Here is a 12,831-nt window from a genome sequence, read left to right as displayed (position 1 = left end):
ATCAAAAGTTACTGCTGCGGCATCTCCCGCAGTTTCTTTGGAATCTTCCTCGAGTTTAATTGGGTGATACCTATATAATCTTCTTGTGACTCAGTTCGCAAGTTAGGTATAACCACCACTAGAAATATTCCTTGGAATCTTCATTTTTATGATATCTGCTACAAGGTTAGTGGGCATCGGGTTGATGCGGAGGCTAGCGTATTGTCTTCCCAGCTTGAGGTCCCGGTTTCGAATCCTGGAGGTGACATATTTTTCAGTGGTATCCCGATCCCTTCTTGAGGTGCTTTGTGGAGAGCACTTTAAGTAAGTGCACCGTCCGTCGGATGGGACGTTAAGCTGTGGACCCCTTGGCGTAGAGTAGGCTAATGCCGACACCGGGCTTCTCTCCACCCTTCCTTTCCCATCCATCCCTAGTGGCGCAAATGACCTTAGCTCTCGAAAGCCTCCCCTAAAAAACTAACTAACAAAGTTAGTGGTATCCCACATCAGCTTCTTAAAACTGCAAACTCATTAATGTACTGCTCATTCCTACTCGTAAATGTTGATCCCCTAACTGGTAGTTTCTTCATTTGATTACCGCAGCATTTTCTTTAGCGCTATCTTTTATGAGCTAGACTTAACATTGCAAGGATTTCGTAATTCCTGTTTAAGGTTTTTTATAGACCCCAGAAGAAATAACCATGTAACCTATCTCCGTGCTTGTTTAGCTTATGCTAGAAAAAATTGTGCATTAGAAGAAAGGAGGTGCTTTTATTTTATTCTGTTTCGCTGGGGATTCCAAACTATCTCTTTGAAATGTTTAAGACTGCCTCAGCTGTTACAGGCAATACATTCTGAGGCAACTCAATGTACTAAAGCAAAGTTAAAAAACCATTACGGGGAACGCGTTTTAGCAGCCGAGAGGAAGTAATGGAAAAATCGCAGGAAGCACTGATGGACATACCGAAAACCGACCGTAACTTTTGCAAATGTCAAGTTATGACACTAAGATTTAAAGGGAATATCAACAACAGATGTACCAATTTAACAAAAAAAACAGAACTCAAATCGGAACGATGGGAGCGCCACACGGTGGTTATTCCGGGAACTTTTTGATCAAGGTAGTATTTACATTATCCAATACCCTGGATCAATTTACATAAAAATACCTGCCTTATTTCACTATACACGCTATGAAATTACTTGCTTCACTTTCTTAAAAATTGACTTCTTCATAAACATTTCCAGATTCATTTTACTCAATACTGAATAATTGCAATATCTCCCTTGTAATAATATGCTTTATTTTTTGTATACCTCACGCTAAATGTTATGGCAATTCTTAAAGTATTGTAATGCTTATAGAAGCTGCTCCACAGGTAATTTTATTTCACTAATGAGATAGTATATTGTGCATGTGTAGTTGTTCAATGGGTGATATCCAGATCAGAATAAATATCAATTCTATTCAATGTGCGAATGTTTCTAATGATGACGTAAAGGACTAAACCAGCCGTGCAGCAAAAAATTAAAGTTTTCTCGAAATATGCCAATTGTAAATGTTATACTAATGCAGTGATTCCATCAAGCAGCGCCTGACAAATGCTATTAGGAATCTCGTTAAGGAGTATTACAGGAGGTAATACAATAAAATTTACTGCGGGAGAACCGTGGGGAAGGAAATGAAGGGGATTGCAAGACGGAAGGGACCATTAAGACTAAGGGAAGTGGCATTGGATAGAGAAGGATAGAGAACCGTCGCCAATCCATCTTCGGATTAAAATATTGATGAGGACGACACAATTCATCACTTCATGCTCGACGGAGACATCAGAATAGTTTATGGAGATTTGTGAATAAAAAATACACGCACCGCAGAGCCGAAATATTCTTAATACTGCTCGTGTCGATTATGGAAAAGTGTAATAAGTTTAGGTTGAGCATTCAATTTTTCGTGATTTATTTTTCACGGCCACTACAACATCCTGGACAATTTTTCTCTCGAGATTCACAATGATTTTAAAGTATTTCACTTTACTCATTCGTTTACTTTGACCTCTAAATACATTCACAGCTTCAAAATACCCACACGTTGTCGTTATGACTTGTGACATGGGGTGTTAGCACACTAAACACGAAAGGATTGCAAACTAAATCAGTTAAGGGAATTTTAAGTTTTAATTTTTTTCTTCTTTTCATGTACCATTGCCTACTTACTCTAGGAAAAAACGAATGGTGGAATATCTCTACGGCAGTCTCTCTTTCTTATTTTGACACACCTTTGATACGCTAGAACTGGATAATTTCCTCTGTCCCCAAAACGATACCCTTGTAAACATTGATCTAGCAAGGAACCTTCGTGAGTCTTCGAGCTCTCATGCCAACTGAAAACAGCAGCGAGCGAATATAGACAACCTCGGCCATCTTCAAATATTAACAACAATAATTGTATAACCTTTTTATTAAAAACAAAGTTGAATATCATGCTAGATTAGAAAAAAATCGCACTACTTTTAGAGACTGTAACACACCCTGTAATAGATTTTATTCCCTGGGGGCAGCAAATATTTGAAGCCAACATAATTCTTCGAGGGGGGAATGACCACCCTGTCAATCCATCCCATGGTGTACTAGTGATAATTTTTTTGCGCTTTGTACTCTCTCTTGATGCTTTTTGAACAAACCTTGCAGTTTCAATCTTTATTTTGTAAAATTCTTGAATTATATATTTTCTCGTATGGGTCCCAAATGTTCCCCTCGCAATCGGTCGTGCCAACGAGCGAAATGCAACGCTTCTTTTGCTTTTTAATCAACAATATTTTTAAAACTCTTGTGTTGCTACAACAAATGTTGGAGGATAGGGTAAGGCTTATTATACTATAACATTTGCAACAATTTCAGAGTGTAAAAGTCATTCGCCTTGACCGGGATTCGAACCCGGATCCCTTAATATCCGTTCGAGTGCTTAAGCCAGGTAAGCTATCGAGGCGTCCTCTAACATATGTTGAGATACAATATTGATACCATAACATATGCTGAAACTGTGGTTAAGATACTTTGGCATCACCATTATAGTATTAAATACGCTCGTTGAGCTCTGTCCCCTGTTGATGGCATCTAGAATTGAAGCTGTGATCGTGTTTGAAAATATTATCGTGGAATGCCCGTGTTTCCCTGCCTACAATCACAAATTACACCCATAGTGAAGCCTGAAGCAGTCTGGTTTCTCCTCCCTTCAAACAATGGTGATAAAACAGTATGGTCCGATAGTTTCTTCGTACTTCGTGCCGAAATACTATATTTATTGTACCGTAAAGTCCCCGCCGAACTTAGAATTAGTTTATTGGAACATACCGGAGTCGAGAAATATTGCAACGTTATTAAGTTCTTGAAAAGTGTTCTGCCTAGAGATTTCAAGTCAATGGTAGTTGTTTCAATGAAGTTTGTATGATCATAAACATTTTGTTACTAATACAGACCAAAATTTTATATAAAACCTTAAGATGATGCACACTCCGTCTTTAAAAAGAATATCCTAATGATAAAATGCTGAACTAGTGTTATATTTGAATGCACCATCGTGAGGCAGCTGTCGGTGACCTAGTCAGATATCGTCCTCTTCGACCTTTGAGTGCATTCTTTGTTCGTGATTCAGTTTTCAGCTTCGCAAAAATTGTCATACCGTTATTTTGTGCTATAATATCGCTTGCTTCTATTCCTTATAGAAATATTCTTCTATGCTAGGCATGCACCTAATGCGTAGGTTAGTATTATTTGAAGTAACGTATTGATATAAATGTGTCTTGTGTGCTGAAAGCTTTTTTCCGCCCTTCAAAATGAAAAAAATGTCTTTAATAGAAGTCCTGTATTTCGAAAATTAGGATTTTTACATGGTGCTCAAAAGAAGGTTGAAAAAAATGTAACTTATTCGAAATACCAAAATTTTGATCTGAACACAACGTTTTAATTATACAGCGATTGCTGGAAATATTTTATATAATGGTAGCAGTTAAAAAAATGACCATTCATGTTTAGAAACAGTGCAGATAAATTAAAGTAATGCATTTATGTTACAAAGTGTTCAGGAAAAAATATCATCTCACGCAAAATATATGAAAATTTTGGAAATAATATAAATAAACACGATTGCGTCGGTAATGCCTCCTTTCAGACCAGGTCTCGACTCATCTTACATGTCTTTAAGCCCAGAAATAGCTCTTCGTGCGCTGGGCTGAGTGATCGGAAGTGCTATCACAACTTCTCTCAGAATATGTATGAATTTTCGCGCAAAATTTGAGTTCCTAGCAGAAATAGGTTTGGTATAGGTACGATATATATGTAATAGGTACGGAAAAGTATGAACTCCCACTTTCGTAATACGCCCTAGAAAATATTCCTAACCGCAGTTTTGTGCTGTACTGGTACCATTGACCGTACGTTTAAGTTCTTTGGAGGTTACATCTGAACAACATACGTACTTGCTTCATGTTAACTCCGGCGTAATGGTGACACCCAAATATTTTATGTGGTCATTTTAACATTCTCGAGTGCCTAGGCGTAGGTTCTTCTGTCATTTTTAATCAATGAAAGGAGAACGGTATATTTTTTAATGTGAAATTCTAAACACAACTCTGTAAATGCATTCCCAATCGCTTGGAATTATTTCGCGATCTCTCTGAAGGGCTCTACACCAATTTGATTTTGTCGAAGAATTGTCTCTTTTTTTATATTGATATCTATTATTCTAGTCGTATGGGCTCTTCCTCGAGGACTCTCGACAACCCTAACCGCTTATTGGTGGTGCACATGGCTTGTGCTTGGGGAGAAATTATCCAATCCATCGTTTTCGCTCTTTTCCTGTCTGAAATATAACAATTACTTGTGGAATTTCACCGAAAGTTATGTTATAAAATTATTAGTGCCCACTGACCAGGTTTTTCCGTGTGATTTTAATGCATCGAGTTTCATGAGTCTAAGCTGTATTATCTATTATTTCCTTAAGGTTTGCCGATTCCCTGATAAAAGTTTGTGGTTGTTGGTGAATGTCATTACGTTGTTTAAAAATATGAGTCTTGGAATGTACCGGAAATGGATTAAGTGAGATTGATTGTAAATTGTTAGGGTCGTGATTATTTCCCCTTTCAGATAGGGATGCTGTTCTCCGTAATCAAGTCCTAGGAGGCCGCACTTTCTGAAAACGAATTACTTAATATGCATTCAAGGAAAGTTTTACTTCGGGAAGGGGGGCCGTGAGGGTTCGTCTTTGGTAAGGAAGCCATCAGGTGAAGGGCAATTGTTGAAAACACGATAGAGCTGGCAGTAATAAAATTGGAAAGTTGATTTAAATGGGTAAGGCAGAGCGCATGCTAACCTAAGTCCTACGACGTGTGAAGCTTAGTCATTGATGATAGAGGGGAGGCTGTTCCATTCCCCGTAAACCATTCGGTTTTTCATTGATTCTTCTTTGATTTATCAATCATTAGATGGGTTCTCACATTCTTCCTTACTTTCTGGTATGTCAAGTATTATAGATTTAAGACTTGGCTCCTCTTGTACTGGGCATATTCGAAAAGTAATTGCCGTTTGGTCGTAAAAAGCATATTCGTTAGAAACAGTTTTTATTAACGGATTTAGTTTCCCACAAATCTATTTCACTTTTCTAAATTATTGCCACACACTTCTAAGCACTTTTCGTGACGATGCGCCGGCTTCATTAATCCCTCAGCATAGAAGCCTGCCACTTGGAAATTTAACCAGTTGGCAATAGTCTTGAGTTCCTCGCCGCCTTCAAACCGTTGTCCACCAAGCCACTGTTTCAAGTGCAAGAAGAGGAAATAATTGCTCGGTGCAAGTTTGCGACCAGTAATAACGGTCCATAAACGCTCGTCTACTCAACATTTTTTGCTCTTTGTCTTGGGTTAGTAAGCATTTTTGATACCCTCTTTCCACATAGTTTTATGATACCCGAGCTTTTCCATAAAAATCGTGTAAATAATGTCGCGTCCAGCTAGAAAAAAATCATCCGCCAGAGCACACTAATGGTCAATCGTCGGTCAGATCGCAATTCTTAGTTCACTTGTTGAACGATTTCATGGGTCTGGGTATCTGGGCTGCCACTCCACTCCTCATTGTGCACATTAGTGCGCCATTTTTGAACTCTCGACACCATTGTCTAACCTTTCATTCATCATTACTGTAGGTCCATAAAATAGGCACTATTCCCGATTACTTTTTGGGCAGCTGATGATCCTTTTGCACGTAAGAATCGAATCACAGCGTGCACTTCGCAACTGGCGGAAGAGACGATTTTCGTGGCCATTGTTATTTATTCGCCGAAAGAATAACGGCTTCTGAATCAAAATAATAATTTCAATGGCGTCGGAAACAATCCATTGAATACGCTGGGTACAATTTTGTTCTTAACCGCTAATATTTAAATATAAGAAAACGGCTTGTATTTCTCGAGTAAATCTCTTATATCGTATTACTTTAACTATTTTCTGTGGAACATTGTGCATTAGACTCATGCTCACATGACCAAATAACTACGCCCCTCTTTTCACTGTGTTGCTCCACGATGTGAACACACCGTAGTTTTCCTAAATCGCTCTACCCAACTAATTCCCGACATTCGTCGCTTACACCGAACTTTGAGAGTCTAATCTTCTTCTATGTTTCTTCTCTCAGGTACACATGTAGTTCCAAGGCATTGCGGTTCACAGAAACTATTATGAATTTCTTCCTCAAGACTGTGTTAATGTTTTATGCTGTAAAAAGTTGCTTTTCCCTCGCACACGTGAGCATAAACACTAATTTTTATGACATAAGGTTCGAGATACTGGGAAACCGCATCGCTTGAATTTTATATGGGATCATTCATATAGGCCACTCTTGGATTCGAACCCGGGATCCAACAGTAAAAGCTGTGTCCACTATGGGACTAAAATATTCTTTAAATGCATAGCTGTGTTTAAAATATTTCTTTTTTTCCTGTACTTGACTTTTCAACCAGTAGCATACTAGGATTTGTCCTTTGCTTGGAAAAATATCGTTTATTGTTCCCCTTTTAATAAAGCTAACGTGGTCTTGCCGGAATCCCCTCTGGCTTAGAAGACTCTTCCGTGATGAGTAGCTGAATTTCTCTCTTCGCGAAATGACGATTCCGTTAATTCGTTTGCTATGTACGAAAATTTTGGTATAAAATATGGTTTTGTAAAATGCGGAAAAATGGTTCTTTGAAACAAGCTGTTAAGCGTAGGTTGACAATTTTTGAAATGTGGTCGTACGGAAAGTGCAATCAAAAGAAAGAAAAGAACAATGAATGATGGAGGAAGAGAGGATATGGAGGAGAAAGTTGGAATAAATCCAAAGATGGCAAGAAAAATGTACATATGCTGAGCATCTTGATTTGTAATGGAACTGAGGACTATGATGCAGGGAAGGGTATTAGGCACGCGACGAAGAGGGAGGAAAAGGATTGACATATTGGATGGAATGAAGGGAAATGGAAAGTATGAGGAATTGAAGGGTCTTCCCTTTTCTAAACTCAAACTGATCATCCCCTAAGCAATCATTTGCCCTACTCTCTATCCTTCTGTTGATGATCTTGAGAACAACTATAGCTGCGTGGGATACCAAACTTATTGTTCTGTAGTCCTCACGTGATGTAGCCTTTACCTTTTTCGGAATAGGAACTAACACTGATCTCACAAAGTCTTTAGGCCAGATTCCTTCCTCATAGATGCTACGAATCAGTCCATATAGTCTCTTCCTACCACATTTTCTTAAACATTTCAGTAGTTCCGCAGGAATGTTATCGGCCCCCACGGCCTTAGTTGATTTCATTTCCCATAATGGCCTTTCTATCTTAATATATTTGTCTATTTATTATTCTACCTTAATCTATTATGTCATCGAGTATGCCTGGACCTAAGCTATCTTAATCTACGTCATATTCTCTTTCCATGTCTAACCTTGCTCGACTAAGTTCTTTTCCATAGTTCTGTCTAACGTTCTATCTAACTTTGTGTTTAGATTATTCCATGTTCTTCTCTCATCTATCTTTGTAATCATCTCATCCGTGATCCATGGTTTGTTTGTACTTTCCCCATTAACGGTTCCTATGGTTTCCTTTGCGGCGTTCGAAATTCCTTTCTTGATACACCCCCATTTCTCCTCGATAGTACTCAGCTCTTGTCCCTCATTCATGATTTTTTCTACAGCATTCTGTTACACCTTCCTTGTCAATCCACTTAATGCTTCTGCATTCAATTTGCTAACCCACCACCACTACCTTATCCTTTTGAAACATGCGCTACGCTTAATAGCAACTAAATAGTGATCTGAGTCCGCATCTGCTCCCGGGAAACTGTTCTTAAACCTGTGCGTAACCATAATGGCAGATACCTTTCTGAGTCACCAGGCATTTTCCATGTATAAATAAGCCTCCTTAGGTGTCTAAACCAAGTGTTGGCGATGAATAACCCGTCTCCTGCAGAACTCAATTGCTTTCTCCCCGCGGTGATTCCTCGTACCTAAACCGTAGTCCCCCACCTCATCACAATTTCTTCCTTCGCCTATCGTCGCAATCCAAGCCCTATTACTATCAAATGTTTCCCTGCCGTATCACACGCGATTGTGTTCTCTAACTGATCGTATATCCTATCGACTTCTTCCACTTTATGATTGTTTGGTGGCATGTATACCTGAACAATTACCAAGTTAGTTGGTTCGCCTATATAATACAGGATGCGACAGCATAACTTCCTTTTTTTCCGTAAAACTCTTTCAAAAAAGGAAGTTATGTTGCCCGACCCTATGTGTATGTATATGTATGTGTATATATATATATATGTATATATATATATATATATATATATATATATATATATATATATATATATATATATATCCCGGTTGAGGAAATATTTTTACTCTTGTGATCCGTTCGATTCCGCCTTGCCCACCTCTATTGTGTTCGTCCTTTATACGTGTTCCTATCCCTTTTCCTTATATATGTTTCTGTATATATGAGTATATATATATATATATATATATATATATATATATATATATATATATATATATATATATATAAATATATATATACATGATCCATATCATACATATATATCACTCACTCACGGACCCTCAAGGGAGACGGACGTGTTTTCAAGCAGCGCATTAGCGACCGCTCGAGAGGATTAGTGACCGCTAGAAGGCACACTCCCTTGGGCGAAATGGGAAAGGGCATGGCGGTGGATGTAAAGTGTATTATTTGCCGTAGAAAATTGAGAAATGGAGTCCAGTGTAGTGGGTGTTGCTCTTGGTACCACTTTAATTGCTCTAAGAGTAAACTGGAGGATTGCGTGAGTGATAATTGGCAGTGCAGTAAGTGTGAAAGTCAGAAGAATCGAAGAGGTTTAGAAGAAAAAGAGGAGGTAATTGAAAAGCTGCAAGCGGATTTAAACATCGCTCGTAAGACAATTTTCAGTCTTTCCGCTGAAAATGAGGAACTGAAAGCATCATTAACAGAGATGAGGCGGCGGGTGAAACAGCAAATCGAAGATGATCTCCACTTTGTCCGAAGGTGTGATAAGAGGAAACCGGAAGATTTAAGGCCGACCAGAAGTGGAACAAGCTCATGTGACGCGGATGCCGATCGGGCTGGAGGAATACGGGAAAGCATCCTACGGAGAGAGCAGCCAAAGAAGCGAGGAGATGGAAGGAAGGATAGGATAAACGTGAGACCGAAGAGGGAAGTGCTTCCGATGAGGGAGGTCATAGTGTCAAGGGAGGGGAGGTCTCTTGGTGATCCAGGGCCACCCAAAGTGAAAATATTTGGTGATTCCATAATACGTTTCGTTGGAGATTGTGGCGATTGTATCAATGGAGGCGTTCAGTGTTTTCCGGGGATAAGAGTGGAACAATTGGACAATAAAATAGCTAATATGGCTAGTGATGGTGATGAAAGTGTTGTCATAATTCACGTAGGGACAAATGACGTAAAAAGTGCTAAGTCAGAAGACCATCTAATCGGTTTTATTTGGGATTTGGCGACCTCGGCCAAAAATAAGTTCAAAAGTGCTCAAATTGTTATTAGTGGAATTCTTCGTAGAAGGGACATACAGTGGAAGAGAATTGACGCCATAAACGAAGGAATAGAGTGGGTTTGCGTGCAACAAAGTCTGACATTTGTGGACCCGAATTGTTGGGTCGGTGATAGACACTTGGGCCGCGATGGAGTGCATTTAAACAGGAAGGGATCCCTGGTTTTGTCAAATCTGTCTAAGAATGTCGCACTAAAGCTCAGTGAGCAGGGAAACCTGTAATGGGCACAAGAGGTGGACCTCGCAATACCGAAGGAAAGGAAGGTAAGGGCTTAATAGTTTTGCAGGTAAACTGCCGAAGTATTTTAAATAAAGTATGCCATTTCGAGACGTTAGTTGATGCATGTAATCCGGATATTGTGATAGGTACGGAGTCGTGGCTAAGTGATCATATTATGTCAAACGAGATTTTTCCCCAAAATTTGTCAGTTTACAGAAGGGATAGGGATGGTCGTGGAGGGGGGATATTTATATGCTTGGATATGTGCTTGGGGGGATATTTGGTGCACGGATTCGTCCGAATGCAACACGTGGCTGGGCGATTAGAGACCTACCCCGTGTCCCATCTCTCAACGAGGGAGTGTCTCACGTCCGTAGGTCGGACGATTGGAGGGTCGTCTCTCGGGGCAAGGGGAAGGTAACGCTGCGGCGAGGATTGGACTCTGCGGAGGCAGATACCATCCCCGTCTCCAACAGGTACCAGGTGCTGTCGGATGACAGCACCACCGTACCTGCAGCCCCTATCCCTACTCCGAGGGCACTGCCTAGGGTAAGGCATCAGCGGTCGGGGAGGGAGGGAACCGTTATATTAGGTAGTTCAAATGTCCGGCGTATAATGAACCCGCTGCGCCGCAGAGTCCAACAGGAGGGAGGTGTTGGATTCTTGTCGTCCTGGTGTATACCGGGCGGCGGGGTACCCCAGGCGACGCTGGCGGTGAAGGCGGCCGTCAGTAATACGGGCTGCTCCAAGCTACGCATTGTGGCTCATGTCGGGACAAACGACGCCTCGGAACGTGGATCTGAAGAGATCCTGCGCTCCTTTAAGGAGATGCACTCGGAGGTGAAACGAGTCGAGGCAGAGTTGAAGGTCCCAATTAAATTAAGTATATGTAGTATTGTGCCGCGTTCAGACCGCGGAAGGCTCGTTTGGAGCCGCATTGAGGGTTTAAATGAGAGATTGCTGGGATTTTGCCGGGGAATCGGAGCGGACTTCGTTGATCTGAGGCCCGTCCTCTCATCGTGTCGGGTACCCCTTAATCGCTCCGGGGTCCATTATACTGCCGAGGCATCGCAGTTGGTAGCGCGTAGGTTACACGAACACGTGTCGAGGGTTTAGCATAGCTGGTAGGCAAGAGCGTAGGTCATATATTGGGAAAAATAAAGTAGAATCCAGCGCTTTTTGTCAATTCAGTTCAGGTAATGCCTCTCAAATCCCCAAAAATATTGAACCAACAAGCACTTGCGTTAAAACAACATATAACCCACGTAAATTTAATAAAATTGGTGCCTCCACATACATAACAGATAGCAATGCAAGTGAATGTAATTCTTTTGTCTCTGTTCACCACGAATCGTCTCAAAACAGTTTTGTTAGCGTACATAAAACCGAAAAACAAGAAGTTATTAGCCATATTAAAATTATAACATTAAATTGCCGTAGCATTAGAAACAAAATATCGGATATTGAACATATTTTTGTCAGTACAAACGCAGACATAGTAGTTGGAACAGAAAGTTGGCTCACGGGAGATATAGCAAACAATGAGGTTTTTCCAAACGGCTTCACAATTTACAGAAGGGACAGACCAAATAGGTTGGGTGGGGGAGTATTCATTGCAGTAAAGTCACATCTTAGTAGCCAACGATATGAATGCGACGTAGATGACATAGAAAGCGTTTGGTGCAACATTAAGGACTACAACGGCAGAAGCCTATACGTGTGTTCATTTTATAGACCCCCAGATTCTAACACAGATGTCCTACACAAGCTCGACGAACAAATATCCACTATCAGCAGCAGACAAAGCAACAGTATTACTATAATCGCTGGTGACACAAATCTACCGTCAATTGACTGGGAAAACTACTGCGTGGGAAAATCTGCCAAAAACAGAGATTCATGCCAAGAACTCCTTCATATATTCACAAAACACTCCTTAGAACAAATAGTTAAATCACCAACACGGGGCCAAAGCATACTAGACATCTTTGCGACTTCTATGCCCGAAATCATTACTAACATTGAAATAATAGACGGAATCAGTGACCATAAGGCTATTCTTATGGAGTTAAAAACTAAGTTCGTCAAAATAAACAAAGAAAAGCGTAAAATATACCTATACAACAAGGCAAATTTTAACGGACTAAGAGAATATTTAAAGATAAAATTACCGGAATACAAGACAAAAACACTGACAACAAATACAGAGAACACTTGGAATTATTTCTTAAATATTTTACGCGAAGGAATAAAGACGTACATCCCGTCCAAACTCAAATGCGACAGTAAGGAACCTAGATGGTACAACGGGGAAGTCAGATCGGTATTAAGAAGGCAAAGAAAGCTACAGTCAAATTTCAAAAAGAGTTTAAAAAGTGACGATATAAGTTTTGTGAATACAACCAAACAGCTACTAAAAGAATGTCGTAGTAAGACGAAAAGTATTATGCGCACAGCACTACACTCTTTTAAATCTAAAATGCTAAGCGAATATCTTGAGGAAAATCCAAAGTCATTCTGGTC

Source organism: Hetaerina americana, unplaced genomic scaffold, assembly GCF_022747635.1.
Source record: "Hetaerina americana unplaced genomic scaffold, ioHetAmer1.1.p SCAF_6, whole genome shotgun sequence".
NCBI classification, from domain to species: domain Eukaryota; kingdom Metazoa; phylum Arthropoda; class Insecta; order Odonata; family Calopterygidae; genus Hetaerina; species Hetaerina americana.
The sequence above is the reverse complement of the archived record's forward strand: the minus strand, read 5'-3'. Positions refer to the sequence as shown.